The sequence below is a fragment of the Cyphomyrmex costatus genome, unplaced genomic scaffold (genome assembly GCF_001594065.2).
Source record: "Cyphomyrmex costatus isolate MS0001 unplaced genomic scaffold, Ccosl1.0 scaffold199, whole genome shotgun sequence".
In the NCBI taxonomy this organism is placed as follows: Eukaryota; Metazoa; Arthropoda; class Insecta; order Hymenoptera; family Formicidae; genus Cyphomyrmex; species Cyphomyrmex costatus.
Genome location: NW_017276028.1, coordinates 1,188,587 through 1,202,887, shown reverse-complemented (window position 1 = coordinate 1,202,887; position 14,301 = coordinate 1,188,587). Strand labels below are relative to the sequence as shown.

The window sequence follows — 14,301 nt, the reverse complement described above, 5'->3', positions numbered from 1 at the left end:
TTTATTCCGAAGAATTCTAAACTAGTTTTAAACCAGTGCAACACGGAATAATAACAAGATTAAGCTCGAGGATAAATATGGGCTCGAAACACGGTTTCGGAAAACCCCAATGGAAAATCGAGAAGATGTGATTTTAGCGCCATTGCGGGAAAAGTTGGAAGTATTGACTGTTATGTGACATACATTTCTCTTTCTCTAACCTACATTTTGCTAATCTACATTTCGATATGTTCGATGTGTTTCGATGTGTTTTCCGACAGGCGCGTTTGGATCAGTTCTTCTATACAGTGCTTTTCCGACACCGTGTTTCGAGCCCATCTTTTTCATGGCCGACCGCTTCAGCTTGATCTCCTTCTTATTACTCCGTGCAGTGCAATAAAGTGAAACAAACTAGAAACCCTATAATAGGGGGTCTGGGGTAGAGTCCTAGGCTACGTTCCGTTTCACGCATATGCGCGCATTTCCCTATAGTATACGTGACGCTCGCTATATAAAATGCGCGCATATGCCTGAAACGGAACGCAGCCCTAGATAGCAGCCAATCATGACTTCATTCAGTGGTATAAAAATGGCTGACTAATAGACGATTGGTGAATTTCAAAGACATAGAGAATGGACTGCGCGATCCCGTATCTAAGTAGTATATCAAAATGTGTCGATGAAAATGAGAGAGAGTCCGTGGAAGACGGCCATCTCTATCTTTTTCCATTCGATGGTGTAATGGAAGAGAGAATGAGAGGGAGATGGCCATCTTCCACGGTCCCTCTCTCTCATCCCTATCGATCATTTTGACACACGGATCGCGCAGTCCATTCTCTATGTCTTTGGTGAATTTCATATTTCGTCTGCAAACGACGCCATTTTTATTACTTTTCTTAGTAATTTTGCGATACTGACTTAAGTCGGTTGCGCTTCTCTGATATTTATGCCTGAGGGAGACTTAGGGAGACTGTTTTAGGGGGAAGTCTATAAAAGCCATATATGTAATACTACTATATGGCTAGTGCCTATAAGAGGGAGTGAGAGGAAGCGGTCCCAGAACCACGGTGCGGGAATATATATTTCCCTCTCTTTCTAAGAGTACTTTGAGTGTTGTGCGCATGCGTTGGATTGATTGCATCCGCCAATAGGAAAATAGAGTGCGATCAGTGAGATGACGCGAACAGGTTATGCTCGTTATGCTTATTAGATGTGTGCTGTTGTACACAGGCAAAAATGGTCAAGATATGTTATTTATGTGGCAAAAAGCCTAATGCGACTGAAAACATTAGTTTGCATAGGTATGAAATAGGTATTAGTTTGCACTGATTATCATGAAATTTCTGTAAGGGATTGCACTGTATTCTTATATACATAACGGCAATTTTGAAAAAGTTTATTTCATAAAATTAGGATTAATTTATTTATTCCGACTAAACTGACTCTGTTAACTGTAACAAGGTTATACCCTGAAGCGGAATCAATCACTTTTTCCTTCTTCCTTACACATATATGTATATTTATCCTTCTATTTATTATTGATGGAGGGGATGAATCCGACGCATGCGCACAACGTTCAAAGTACGCTGAGAAAGAGAGAGAAGTATATTCCCGCACCGTGGTTCTGGGACATGGACTTCTCTCTCATCTAGCCATATAGTAGTATTACATATATGATAAAAGCATCTGGCAACACTGGGAGAAAGACACCAGGGGGAAAATCCAGTCCCACTCTCCCCAGACGATCTCAGCCGTTCGACCTGGGGGTCAATCACGTACCTTTTCCCCTAGGGCGGAAACGTGAAAAGTGAAAATTTTTTGCATGATGTGTGTATATGTTCACATACATGCATTCATAAAAGTTTTCACTTTTCACGTTTCCGCCCTAGAGAAAAAGTTACGTGATTGACCCCCTGATCGACCAATCTTTTTTTTTTCTTTCTTTTATTCTTCATTCTCTTTGTTACAATTGCCATTACTATCATTGACCTAGTTTACACCCAGCCGTCCAATCCCGATTCACTTCGAAGTGAAGTGAAATTTCTTGGGTGTAAACGGATTAGTTTCGACTGATTTCAATCTTCTTTTCTCAGCGGAGTAGAGCGAATCCGGTGTAAACAATCTATAAATCCACTTCACTTCGAAGTTAATCGGGATTGGACGGGGTTGGGTGTAAACTAGGTCAATGTTCTCTCTTGTTACTTCACTAAATTGTAGTATTGTGTTCCTTAGAGGACAGAGAAACCTACATAATATAAAAAGAAAAAAAAATTTAGTTTTCTAAAGTAATGTCTTTTGTTTACTGATTGTACTAGTATTTTTAATGGTTTGAATCAACCTGAAATATTAAATTCCAGAATATATGAGTAAATACATATTTTAATTACACTTTATTAACAATGACAATTTTTTATGTAGAATTTATAATAATTCAATCATGGCTAACTTGCAAAATGTAGCTACTTTAAACTAAAACTAAAAATTGTTAAAGTTAAGCGGGGAGCACAGACTTTTGCATAACGCATAAACCATATACATAAAGAATTTGATTGGTTCATTGACTCATGCATAAGGAAATGGGCCAATGAAATTCCTTATGCACATGCTTTATGCGTTATGCAAAAGTGTGTGTTTCTCGTCTTACTCATTTTTTATATTATATTAAATATTTTTTAAAATAACATAAGAAAAAAAAGAATGCCTATATGTAACATTTAAAAATTAACAGTTTAGATTTATTATATACAAAATATGTATATTTATTATAATTTCTTAATTGTTTTAGCGAATACATTTTTTCTCTATGTTTATGCAACTTTAAAAAAAAGCTCAGATACGTTTGAACAATCAGAATGTTTAAGAATGGCGAAGAAATCTCTTGCGCAAATTTATTAAAATACGCAAAACAATGTATATTACTGAAAGTCATCCCACTTATTTATTACTTCCATGAAAAAGCTACTAACAAAATGCAATTAAGAAAACAAATTATTGGAATACTTCAACAAACTACGCGATTATAAAAAAACCATATGGGAGTGAATATACAACATATTTCTAGTAACTTCTATTCATTCTCATGCAACAACAGACATTTATAGCGATTCTATTCATTCTCGGAGCGGCGTTTTGTTCTTAAGCGGAAGAGGCGTATACATCTTAAAACCACCTTTTTCTCTCGCCTTAAGTATTAAATCTTTTATTACGTTCTGATATTCTTTATCATCATTTTTTATTTGTTCTAAACTCGTTAAATAAAAAAAGGCAAATTTAGTACAGACCTCTTCTAGCTCCTAAAAATTTACAAATGGTATTTAATTATTGCATATACATGTATAAATAAATAAGTTTTGTAGTTAATGAAATATATAAATGTCAACAACAACACTGTTTGAATACCTTATTGTTATATTTGGTTGCAATGCTGTATAAGTAGGTGACATTCGATACGGTAATTTTATGCTTTAATATTTTAGTACATCGCTTCTTGAGACTATCCTCACAGTAAGCGTCAGCCAGGATGAAAAGTTCTGTTTTCACAGGTTTTCGAAAAATATTGCTTTAATCATGAGAGTACTTAGATTGATAACAACTTATGGTATATTACTCACCAACGGTTTGCTCCCAGGGTAAATCAATCACGTCGGTGTACAGGTAATTCAGAAAGGCTTTGTAGACTTTATAGGAATATTGATCATGCTGAATAACACTGTCCGGACAGAAGAACGTTAATAAAATGAGAAAATTGAAGAAAAAGACTTCAACACTAATCTTTTGTTAAATCATTACGTACCTCTGATTATTTTTCGACCAAACATGTTGAAACATCATTCTAAAGTACGAAGAGCGAATCTTCAAAATAGCTTTGTGCACGTGAATACATTTGCTCTCCACTTGTATTGTAAAGTCGCTTGTCAACTGTGTAAAAAATGAGGGAAACGTTAAAGACAGATGCGTACAAAATTAACTTCATATAAACTATTTGTCTCATTCTTCAATTAAAATCGAGAATAAAACATATTAAAGTGCTCACATTGTCAGGTTAGTACATTCTTTCTCTTTCTAAACATATAGACATTTAAAAAATAGAATTTTATCTAGTAATAAACTTCAGCTAGTAATATTATAATTAAAATAGATTTTTTTTTTTAACAAAAACGATAAATGTTAACTACTACAATGAAAACGTTAGTACATATTTTCTATCTCATTAGTACATATATATACACACACTAATATTTCCATTGTGGATAAAAATCATATATTCATAAATAAAGACAGAATTAGTAAGTAAATCTATTAATCTTAATTGCGCATATTTATCGTCTCAGTATTGTTGGCCGCATTCCTAAGATAAAATCGTTCGTCAGTGATTACTTTTTGTACATTTATATCCGCAAAAACAATTATGTTAATTTTTCTGATTGTTCATTGAACGACTCTGTCTACTAAATGCAGTCATTTATTTCAACGTGTATTTAGAAAGTGCGAGAAAGTACACGTAAAACAAACAGATACCGCACAAAGAACAAAACATACGGGATTGTCGAATGCAATTTTCAGATCTTTTAATATTTCCGATTCTTCATTCGCATTCAGGATCAACGGTTCGTGCATAACATGCGGCACCGTGTAAAGATGCAAACGCGTTGTGCACATTCAAGCAAGGAGTGGCGATTGGGCTCGTAATGGCATCTTTGCGACAAAAACCCCCTTATGTACACACGTCCTTCCTTGTTGACGGCGATGCTTATGTGTTTGCAGTAATCAGCAGCAATATCAAACACTCTTCCCATTTGATGTTTGACCTGATAATATAAAAATTTATCTCTTTACAAATAAGATAAGATAAAAATTTATCTTTATTTTTTTTTCTTTGTTGTTTCCTTTATGACGATAATAAATATACCATGACTGGTTTACTGGAATTCGTTGTATTGCCAATCCCTAACTGGCCATCTTCATTCAAACCCCAGGTGTAGAGGTTCCCTTCGTCTGTAAGAGCCAGCGTATGAGCGTATCCGCAAGCTACCTTGACTGAAACAATATCAATTGCTTAGTAATTCCATTTGATTTTACGATTCTCTTATTATTCTTTTGACGCTTTATCGAGACAAAAACTACCTATTACAATGCCTTTCAGTGAATTGAGCTGGCATGGCATCAGTCGATCCCTCTCATCGCCTACATCCAGTTGGCCATATCTGTTAATACCCCAACTATACACATTGCCATTGTCCATAACCACGATAGTGAAGGTTGCACCGCAAGCGATGTAGACAACCTTCTTGCCACGTAGACTATCAAGTCGCATGGGTGTATCCACTGATTCGTTTTCTACATCTATATGTTCATCGAATTCTTGTACGTGATGTAGTCCCCAAGCGTACACCTAAATCAAACTACCTAGTTAGTAGCTGAAAATAATTATTGTTGACACTTTACTTACTTCGCCAAACGCGGTCAAAGCGATGGAATGGTTATACCCACATGCTATATCCACGACTTTATTCAAATGTAGATCGCACTCCACGGAAAGAATATTTAAATGAGTAGGCAACATAACATGTTCATTATCTGAACCATTCCCCACTTGGCCGAAACGATTGTTTCCCCAGGAATATATCTGTAAATGACAGAAAAATTAATAGACTGAGATTTAATCTCTTAGGATAGTTCTCTATACTTTAACATGAGATTTAAGCCATATACACGACTGATATTCAATTCTCCTATTTCATCATGTTTACATATCAAGAGCAGATTTTCAAAATGTATTTTGTTCAATATTTATAATTTTCACAAAACGCGAGAAAGAAAGAGCCACAAAAAAAACTGAACGTTTTACAAAAAATAACACTTTGCCAATCAGTAAGATGTGAAATATTCAACAAAATTGCTAAAAATGTTAAACAAATACATTTTGTTCGTCGTTAAGACATTCGAAATGCAGTATGTCAACATTTTTTTCAATATATAAATTGATGAAATTCTTTCAGAAACGTAGAAATACTTTCAGAACATCATATAGTAACTTAAAATATGAGTCTCTCAACACTGAACACTACGCCATCTTGAATTTAAAAAATAAAGGTGTTACGAAGACAATAAATACACACTTCTGACCTTCTAACATACCTCTCCTTATTCTGCAAGTGCTAGAATGTGATACTCTCCGCACGCAACTTTTTTATATCCTTCATGCATAGAGCCTCGACCTTCTTCGGATTTAACGTGGGGAGTGTGTCCCCTGTCTCCAAACACCCGTCACGGTTGGTACCCAAAACATATACCATCTTGTCTTTTGTTACGATTAAGGCCTTATCAACAGCTATTTCGAGACACAAGATGAACAATACTGTCAAAACGAGTTTGCAAAATAAGTGAAGAGAATAAATAATTACCTGTTACCATAATCATGTGGATTTGCGAGACAAATTCCGGCTCCAGGAAATTGACGATAGGCCAGCTACGTAGGTCTGAACACATGTTGCTTCACCGTTTCTTCGCGAATAATTCGTTTCTCGAATTTAAATGGTTTATTATCTTCCCTGTCAATAAAAATCCAGTTACTTTGAAATCGCAGCACGTTCGCAGCTATTTAACAACACAACTAAACACAACAGTGGTCAAATCATGCCAATCACAGTAGAAAACACAAGCACTATCAAACGCTATTGAGCACATACGTTTCTAGCCAATAGTTGTTCTCAACAGAATGTTTATTTTGGAACATTTTATTAAAAACTTGTTTTCACTGAGATAGGGCTGCTTCTACACATTTATAGTACATTGTGTAACGCATGGGGGCTAGTGTTATGGCACGAAGGGCGCGAAAGCACAAGCGAGTGCGTATTCGCGCCCGTCCCGCGCTATAAACACTATACCCCCACTAGTTTCTCATATTTTTTGTCACGCGTACGCGTGACAAAAATAGAATAATCTAATCACAAAGAGAAAAAACATCCAACAATTATAAAATAAAATATTCTGACGGTAGCAAATGAAAATTGTGATGTCAGAGCGCGATTTTGCGATGATTTGAATCGGCATCATATCATTATTCATTACTTATTTATTTTTATTTCTATTTACTCGTGTGCTTACATGGTCAGCTTTTCTTTTTAGAAACTCAAATCAACACAAATATACACTTTAAAACATTAGTTTGCCACAATAAATGAAATGCTATATGTACAGTGTATGCAATTTTTAAGGCTCCTGAATACTCAGCCAAGAACTCCGTGTTGATGGGTAGCGACACCGAATCAGTCGGTGGCTAGCAAAACTGGTAGTACGCTACTGGTTATACACACAATTGCAAGCTCATGTCCGTGTGCTCATTTTCGGGTAGAAGGGGAGCGCACAGGACATGGGTTCATGCTTGTGTGTGTGTATAGCGCCTCGCCATGGTAAAAGTCTGAACTAATAGGCGTGAAAAAGTGATGTTTTGACGACAAATTTTTTCTTGCGTGCCATTTTGTCAATATTTGCTTATTTGTGAAAATGTGACTTCTCTCGTACTCGTGAAAGTCCTAAAAATTGGCGGAAACTGCAGTTATCGTGAAATTTTATACGTAAAAGCGTATATTTCACTCGTTTCATCAGCTGTCAAAATGTGTGATTCTGCCCGAGTGTAGGCTCACTTTACGTGCCTTTTACGTCCATTTACTGACTATCAGAGGAGGAAAGGACAGTTTCCGCCAATTTTCACAAGTGTTTTTGAGCAATCTCGCCTTTTAAATTTATCCAAATTGTCTTTATTAAAAAATGGGACGCAAGAAAAATTAATGTGTTTTTCTCGCCTATGACGTCACAATTCCAACATGGCCGTCGCCGGTATTCAGGAGCCTTAAATATTTTAATATAATAAAAGTTATAGCGTCTGTTCTAAAGAGTGTAATAATATATAACACAATTATTTTACAATTTATAAGTTATTTTGCGGTTTTTAAAGTTAGACAGACGACTGCTACCTTTTCAGTTTCAACTCTGCGATATGGCCAATTTCCAACTTAGAGCCGTTTGAGACTATTTATTACGTCTATCACTGTTAGTTTACCAAACAAAAAGGGATGGCTACTTATACTAACACCCTGTGTATATTGTTCATCTTTTAGCTACTTTAAAAGTGTAAAACTTAACGGTTAACAAATTTGCATTTAATAAAAATGTGTATTTTTTTTGAAGAAAAGAAATTAAAATTACATATATCCTAAAAAAGAGAGATGTTACAGAGATACCAATAACAAAATTCACTTATCATAGTAATATACCTCTCCACCTTCTGTAAGTGCTAGAAGGTTACAACCATCGCCATACGCGAATGATTTTATCTTTTTTGTGCACAGCGTTTCGATCTTCTTTGGAGAATATATCGTGGAGAATTCGTCCTCAGCACAAAAATCGCTATTTTCTTGCAAAACATACACCATCTTGTCTTTCGTTAGAATTAAGGCATTAGAATAATCACCTGTTTCAAGAAGTAAAGTGAACAACACTGGCAAAGCGAATACGGTAGAGAAAAAAAATTAATTACCATTTAATTTGTATACCATAACCATGTAAATTTGTTTCACAAATTCTGGCTCCAATGAACTGACGATCGGCCAGCTACATAGGTCCGCGGACATGTTGGGTCTTCTTCTTATTTAATTAATGGCTCCCGCCTTCAGAGAATTGCAGAGATTAATAGGAGGACATCGGCCAGATCACGTCTTGAAAAGCACCTTTAAGGATGCGATTACATGAAGCGCGGTACGCGGTTCTCTAGCTGCCTTAAGGGGATGTTGGAGCTACGGCCGAACTTGATCGAGGTCGATAAAACAGGTCATTTTCATGATGTATGTAATATTTTCGTTCCTGTCAAACCACTTCGCAGTAGTTTCACAGAATAAAAATTCCTTCTCCACGATTAAAATATCCGAGCTAATATACCTGTGCCTGGTGTATATTGTGTCCAAAGCTGGAAAAAGTATGAAATCATAGATTTCTTTATCCATTTAACCTCAATATGGTGACCAACGCTGAAGATAAATAGGATAAAGAAATCTATAATTTCATACTTTTTCCAGCTTTGGACACAATATACACCAGGCACAGGTATATTAGCTCGGATATTTTAATCGTGGTGAAGGAATTTTTATTCTGTGAAACTACTGCGAAGTGGTTTGACAGGAACGAAAATATTACATACATCATGAAAATGACCTGTTTTATCGACCTCGATCAAGTTTGGCCGTAGCTCCAGCATCCCCTTAAGGGTGCCGTCTCATGGCGCGTATCACACGTGCGTATTCGCGTATCGAAGAATCCGACCAATGGCTAACATTTCGCCGTTTTACGTACGCGATTAATATTGTCCTTATGTCCCATGGAGCGGTTCGTGCGTAAGCGGATTAGCGGATCGTCAATCACAGAATCGTTCTGTTAGATTCCTAAGGGTGCAGTCCCATGGAGCGTATCGCGCGTATCGCGGATTAGCGGATCGCCAATCACAGAATCGTTCTGTTAGATCTGTTTACAAATTTTGTAAGCAAATCTAACAGAACGATTCTGTGATTGGCGATCCGCTAATCCGCGATACGCGCGATACGCTCCATGGGACTGCACCCTTAAGGACAATATTAATCGCGTACATACGTAAAACGGCGGAATGTTAGCCATTCGTCGGATTCTTCGATACGCGAATACGCACGTACTGTGATACGCGCCATGGGACGGCACCCTAAATATTCTGAGAGAGGGGATTGAAAGAAAGAATAAGGAATTGAAAGAGCAACCCTTGGTACTGGGTAACCCTTAAGGATCATCTACAATAGGCACGTAATATACGTAACGTAACGTCCGTAACCGTAAGGGTCTGCGCACAATAGGAGAAATATTAGGAACAGATATTAAATATGAGAATTTTAACCTATCAGAACTGTGTACTGTGGAATGTGCGCTTTCTGACAGGTTAAAATTCTTATATTTAATATCTGTTCCTAATATTTCTCCTATTGTGCGTAGACCCTAACCGTAAGAAATCTCCTCCTCCCGTCTACAATGGCAGTCCGTAGCGGTAACGTAACTAATGTAAGGAACTGTACTTGTAAAATACAATTGCGAAGTATTTTAACCTCTTCTATTTAATAAACTTGTTGGAGTTTATATTTTGCATAAATCATGGAGATCGATCAACAATCCAGAAAGGCAGCCTTGATAATCCTTAATTTAGCTACAATTGCATTACAATTGTTACAAAGAAAAAAGAAAAAAAAGCAGAAAGAAAGAAAGCATTTGAAAGAAAACATTTTGAGCCTTTTGTCTGTCTTTGTAGTCTTGACGATTTATCGCATATAAATGAGGACAATTTTCAAATGAATTAAATTTTTATCAGAAAATTCCATTTCGTTCAATATTATTATTACTTATAATCAATACAATTTAATCTAACCCTCTTTCCGTAATCTCTGTAAGATATTAATTAAGATCTACGTGTCGGGCTGTGTGGCTCCGCGGCAAGGCGGTGGCTTTGTGTTTCGAACTACATTCGAGGTCCTCGGTTCGAGTCCCGACATCGCGTCGAGCGTCCGACATTTTTTCTCGGCCCAGCTTACATCTCTTTCAACCTAACTTAATCTCTTTCCGTAACCGTAACCAAAAGTTCAAATATTCCAACTTTTACGGTTACGATTACGGACGTTACGTTGAAAGAGCAACCCTTGGCACTGGGAAACCCTTAACCTTATCAAAGTCAATTCTTTGTTTGATTCCAAAGAGATCAGGCTTGTCCGGTCATTCTTGGAAAGCCAAAAGTTTCTTTCCGCGAGACTTAACTAAACCATGTGAATTTGACTATCTTTATAAGAAACAATCTGGTGGTGCTGGCCAATATGCTCGCATAACTGGAATTATAGAGGTATAAGTAATAGATTTTTATCATTAATATTTATTGATATTATTCATCGAGAGCCCTAAACCTTATCAAACTCAATTCTTTGTTTGATTCCAAATTGATTAGGCTCAATCATGCTTGTCTGGTCATGCAATGATGAAACCATGAAGAAAGATATAAGGAGACTCCACTCAGTCTCGCCAGTCTACAAAACATGGACCCATTTTAGGTTTCGAGTTCAGTTTCCGATTCTCAACACTCGCAGCGCTCGTGAATTTAGTAGTGCTGTGCATAATAAGTGCGAGTAAGAGAAATGATCATTTCTCTTACTCGCACTCATCAGAATTGGAAACTGAACTCGAAACCTAAAATGGGTCCACTTTTATTTTACGGAGTGGAGTCTCCTTATATCTTACTTCCTGGATGAAACTTTTCTCGTTCGACTCGTTCTTTCTTTCGATCCCCTCTCTCAGAGTATGTGGCTATACGCATGCGCGAAACGAGAGAGAACGAAAAGGCCCAAATGAGTGCGTCCTTTTCTAGATAGGATTACCCCCACTCCTACAATGCGTACTCTAGTACTACTATCTCTATGGACTCTATTGGCGAATTCGACAGACTGCACTAGTGCGCACCAGTGCACACTGAGTGCGAACTTTTTTGGTGCCACGCATTCGGAATGTGCGCACCGTATCAGTGCGTTTAGATTATCGTATTCGGCAAATGAAAACTGACCTAGTGTAGTGCTGAATTTGTATTCGGACGAACCGAATGAACCGAACGAGTGTAAGAAATATTGCACTGACATTTTTGTCAGTGCAGTTTGGTGTATGTACGGACAAATAAAACTAGTTAGGCAGCAAAAAATTATAAAATGGATAAAGAAAGACTATTATTTATTATAGATAAATTATTAGATTCTCGCAAGTGCTAAGATACATAATTATCTGTTTATATAGAACTTCTTTCTAATATCTCTCCCAGGCGTCTAAGGTAGGCTCCCACTACATTACCTTACTGATGAGTCCAGTAGTAGTCAGTGGAAGCCGGGACGAAACGCCAACTTGTGATATTCTTCGCAATCTTATTTTTCACAGATTTTAAATTATCATTAGTTTAATATTAAATTTTAATATATGTCTTTTAACATATTATTAAGATCTAATAAGATGCTATAAGCAGCAAATATCGTTAAATTGCGTGTCAATTTAACTAGTGATATTACTACGGTAGTTATTTAGAGTTGCGTTTGTAAAAGACTGAAAATATTTCGGCGCGCGATTAAAGAAGACTACATACGTGGTAAATAAATTCACACATTATTGTAGCAACCTAAATCTTGCTTGACCGTCATTTGGCCTTTATTCAATTTATTGTTTGAAACTCTAACGGTCCTACAAATATTGTAATTTTAAATTATTAGAAACAAGTAGTAGTAGTGATGATGAAGATATGTTATGTTTAATAAAAGAAGAAAGACCGGAAATTCATTAAAAATAAAAAAATTTAAATTATTATTATTATTATTAATAAAAATTAAATTATTAATTGAATTATTAATTAGTGTAGTTTTGCATTCGCTCCGTGTAAGGGCAGCACCCTATCAGGGCAACACCGTGTCAGGGCAACACCGTATCAGGGCAGCACTAGAACCGTGTCAATGCATATGTATCGAATGTGCCATATTATGTCATCTTCTCACCTAGCTTGGTAGCGTCAGGCAGGTAAGGTTGGCACGGGTACGCAATGGCGGACCAATCACGGGCCGTTCGCGGTTGGCGCATCTTTCATTATAGGTCTTTAATTATAGGAACACTACTCCGAAAGCGTGGAGTACACCCACGGTAATTAATTCTGTCCCTCGGAAATTTTCACAAAATAAAAAATGACCACCTTTCTATATTAATTGTCACAATCTATGGACGATTAACGTTACGACTGAACCTTATCGTGCATGAATAGTGATAATTAATACAGAAAGGAGGTCACTTTTCATTTTGTGAAAATTTCCGAGGGACAGAATTAATTACCGTGGGTGTACCTATTAGATTGCTGGGCGCCAGCCGGAAACAGCACAATAACGCGCGCGCTTGTTTTTGTACTACGATCATGGGCCGGTATTCATAGTCGGTCCTTATTTCAAGAATGTCTTAAGTAATGTCCATGAAGGAAGATATAAGGAGACTCCACTCGGTCTCGCCAGTCTACAAGACATGAACCCATTTTAGGTTTCGAGTTCCATTTCCGATTCTCGACACTTGCAGCGCTCGTGAATTTAGTAGTGCTGCGCATAATGAGTGCGAGTAAGAGAAATGATCATTTCTCTTACTCGCACTCATCAGAATCGGAAGCTGAACTCGAAACCTAAAATGGGTCCACTTTTATTTTACGGAGTGGAGTCTCCTTATATCTTACTTCCTGGTAATGTCTTAAGATGCTAAAGCGGCCCTCTGATTGGTTCGTAACTCCTCAAGACTGAACTTAAGACGGCTTGAATATAAGAACTGACTATGAATACCGACCATGAAACAGTTGCTCACACCAGTCCATGGAATTTACCTCCCCCAGCGTAGAGCCTGAATTCCGCAGCGTGTTGATGGTTTTTATACGCGTTTTAACTCCGAAGTGTATCAGGTTATAGACACACAGTGATTCTCACACGTCGTTTTTTCGTTTCAACCAAGAAGACTAGAACCAGGGGACCTATTCTGTACACGCTTAAGCGGGGAGCACAGACTTTTGCATAACGCATAAAGCATGTGCATAAGGAATTTCATTGGCCCATTTTCTTATGCATGAGTCAATGGACCAATCAGATTCTTTATGTATATGGTTTATGCTTTATGCAAAAGTCTGTGCTCCCCGCTTTACCGACAACTGTCGGTATCGTTAAGTAGCGATAACCAATGATATGGACTGTTCTAGGAGAAAAGTGCGATTCTTATTGGCCATCGCTACTTAAGGCTCCTGAATACCGGCGACGGCCATGTTGGAATTGTGACGTCATAGGCGAGAAAAACACATTAATTTTTCTTGCGTCCCATTTTTTTATAAAGACAATTTGGATAAATTTAAAAGGCGAGATCGCTCAAAAACACTTGTGAAAATTGGCGGAAACTGTCCTTTCCTCCTCTGATAGTCAGTAAATGGTCGTAAAAGGCACGTAAAGTGAGCCTACACTCGGGCAGAATCACACATTTTGACAGCTGATGAAACGAGTGAAATATACGCTTTTACGTATAAAATTTCACGATAACTGCAGTTTCCGCCAATTTTTAGGACTTTCACGAGTACGAGGGAAGTCACATTTTCACAAATAAGCAAATATTGACAAAATGGCACGCAAGAAAAAATTTGTCGTCAAAACATCACTTTTTCACGCCTATTAGTTCAGACTTTTACCATGGCGAGGCGCTATACACACACACAAGCATGAACCCATG

At 37.2% G+C, this 14,301-nt stretch overlaps 1 pseudogene; it reads right to left on the bottom strand.

Moving 5' to 3' along the window:
* Positions 1 to 3,089: 3,089 nt before the first annotated feature.
* On the bottom strand, positions 3,090 to 8,612 carry LOC108773080 (RCC1 and BTB domain-containing protein 1-like; annotated as a pseudogene).
* Between the last annotated feature and the right edge of the window lie 5,689 nt (positions 8,613 to 14,301).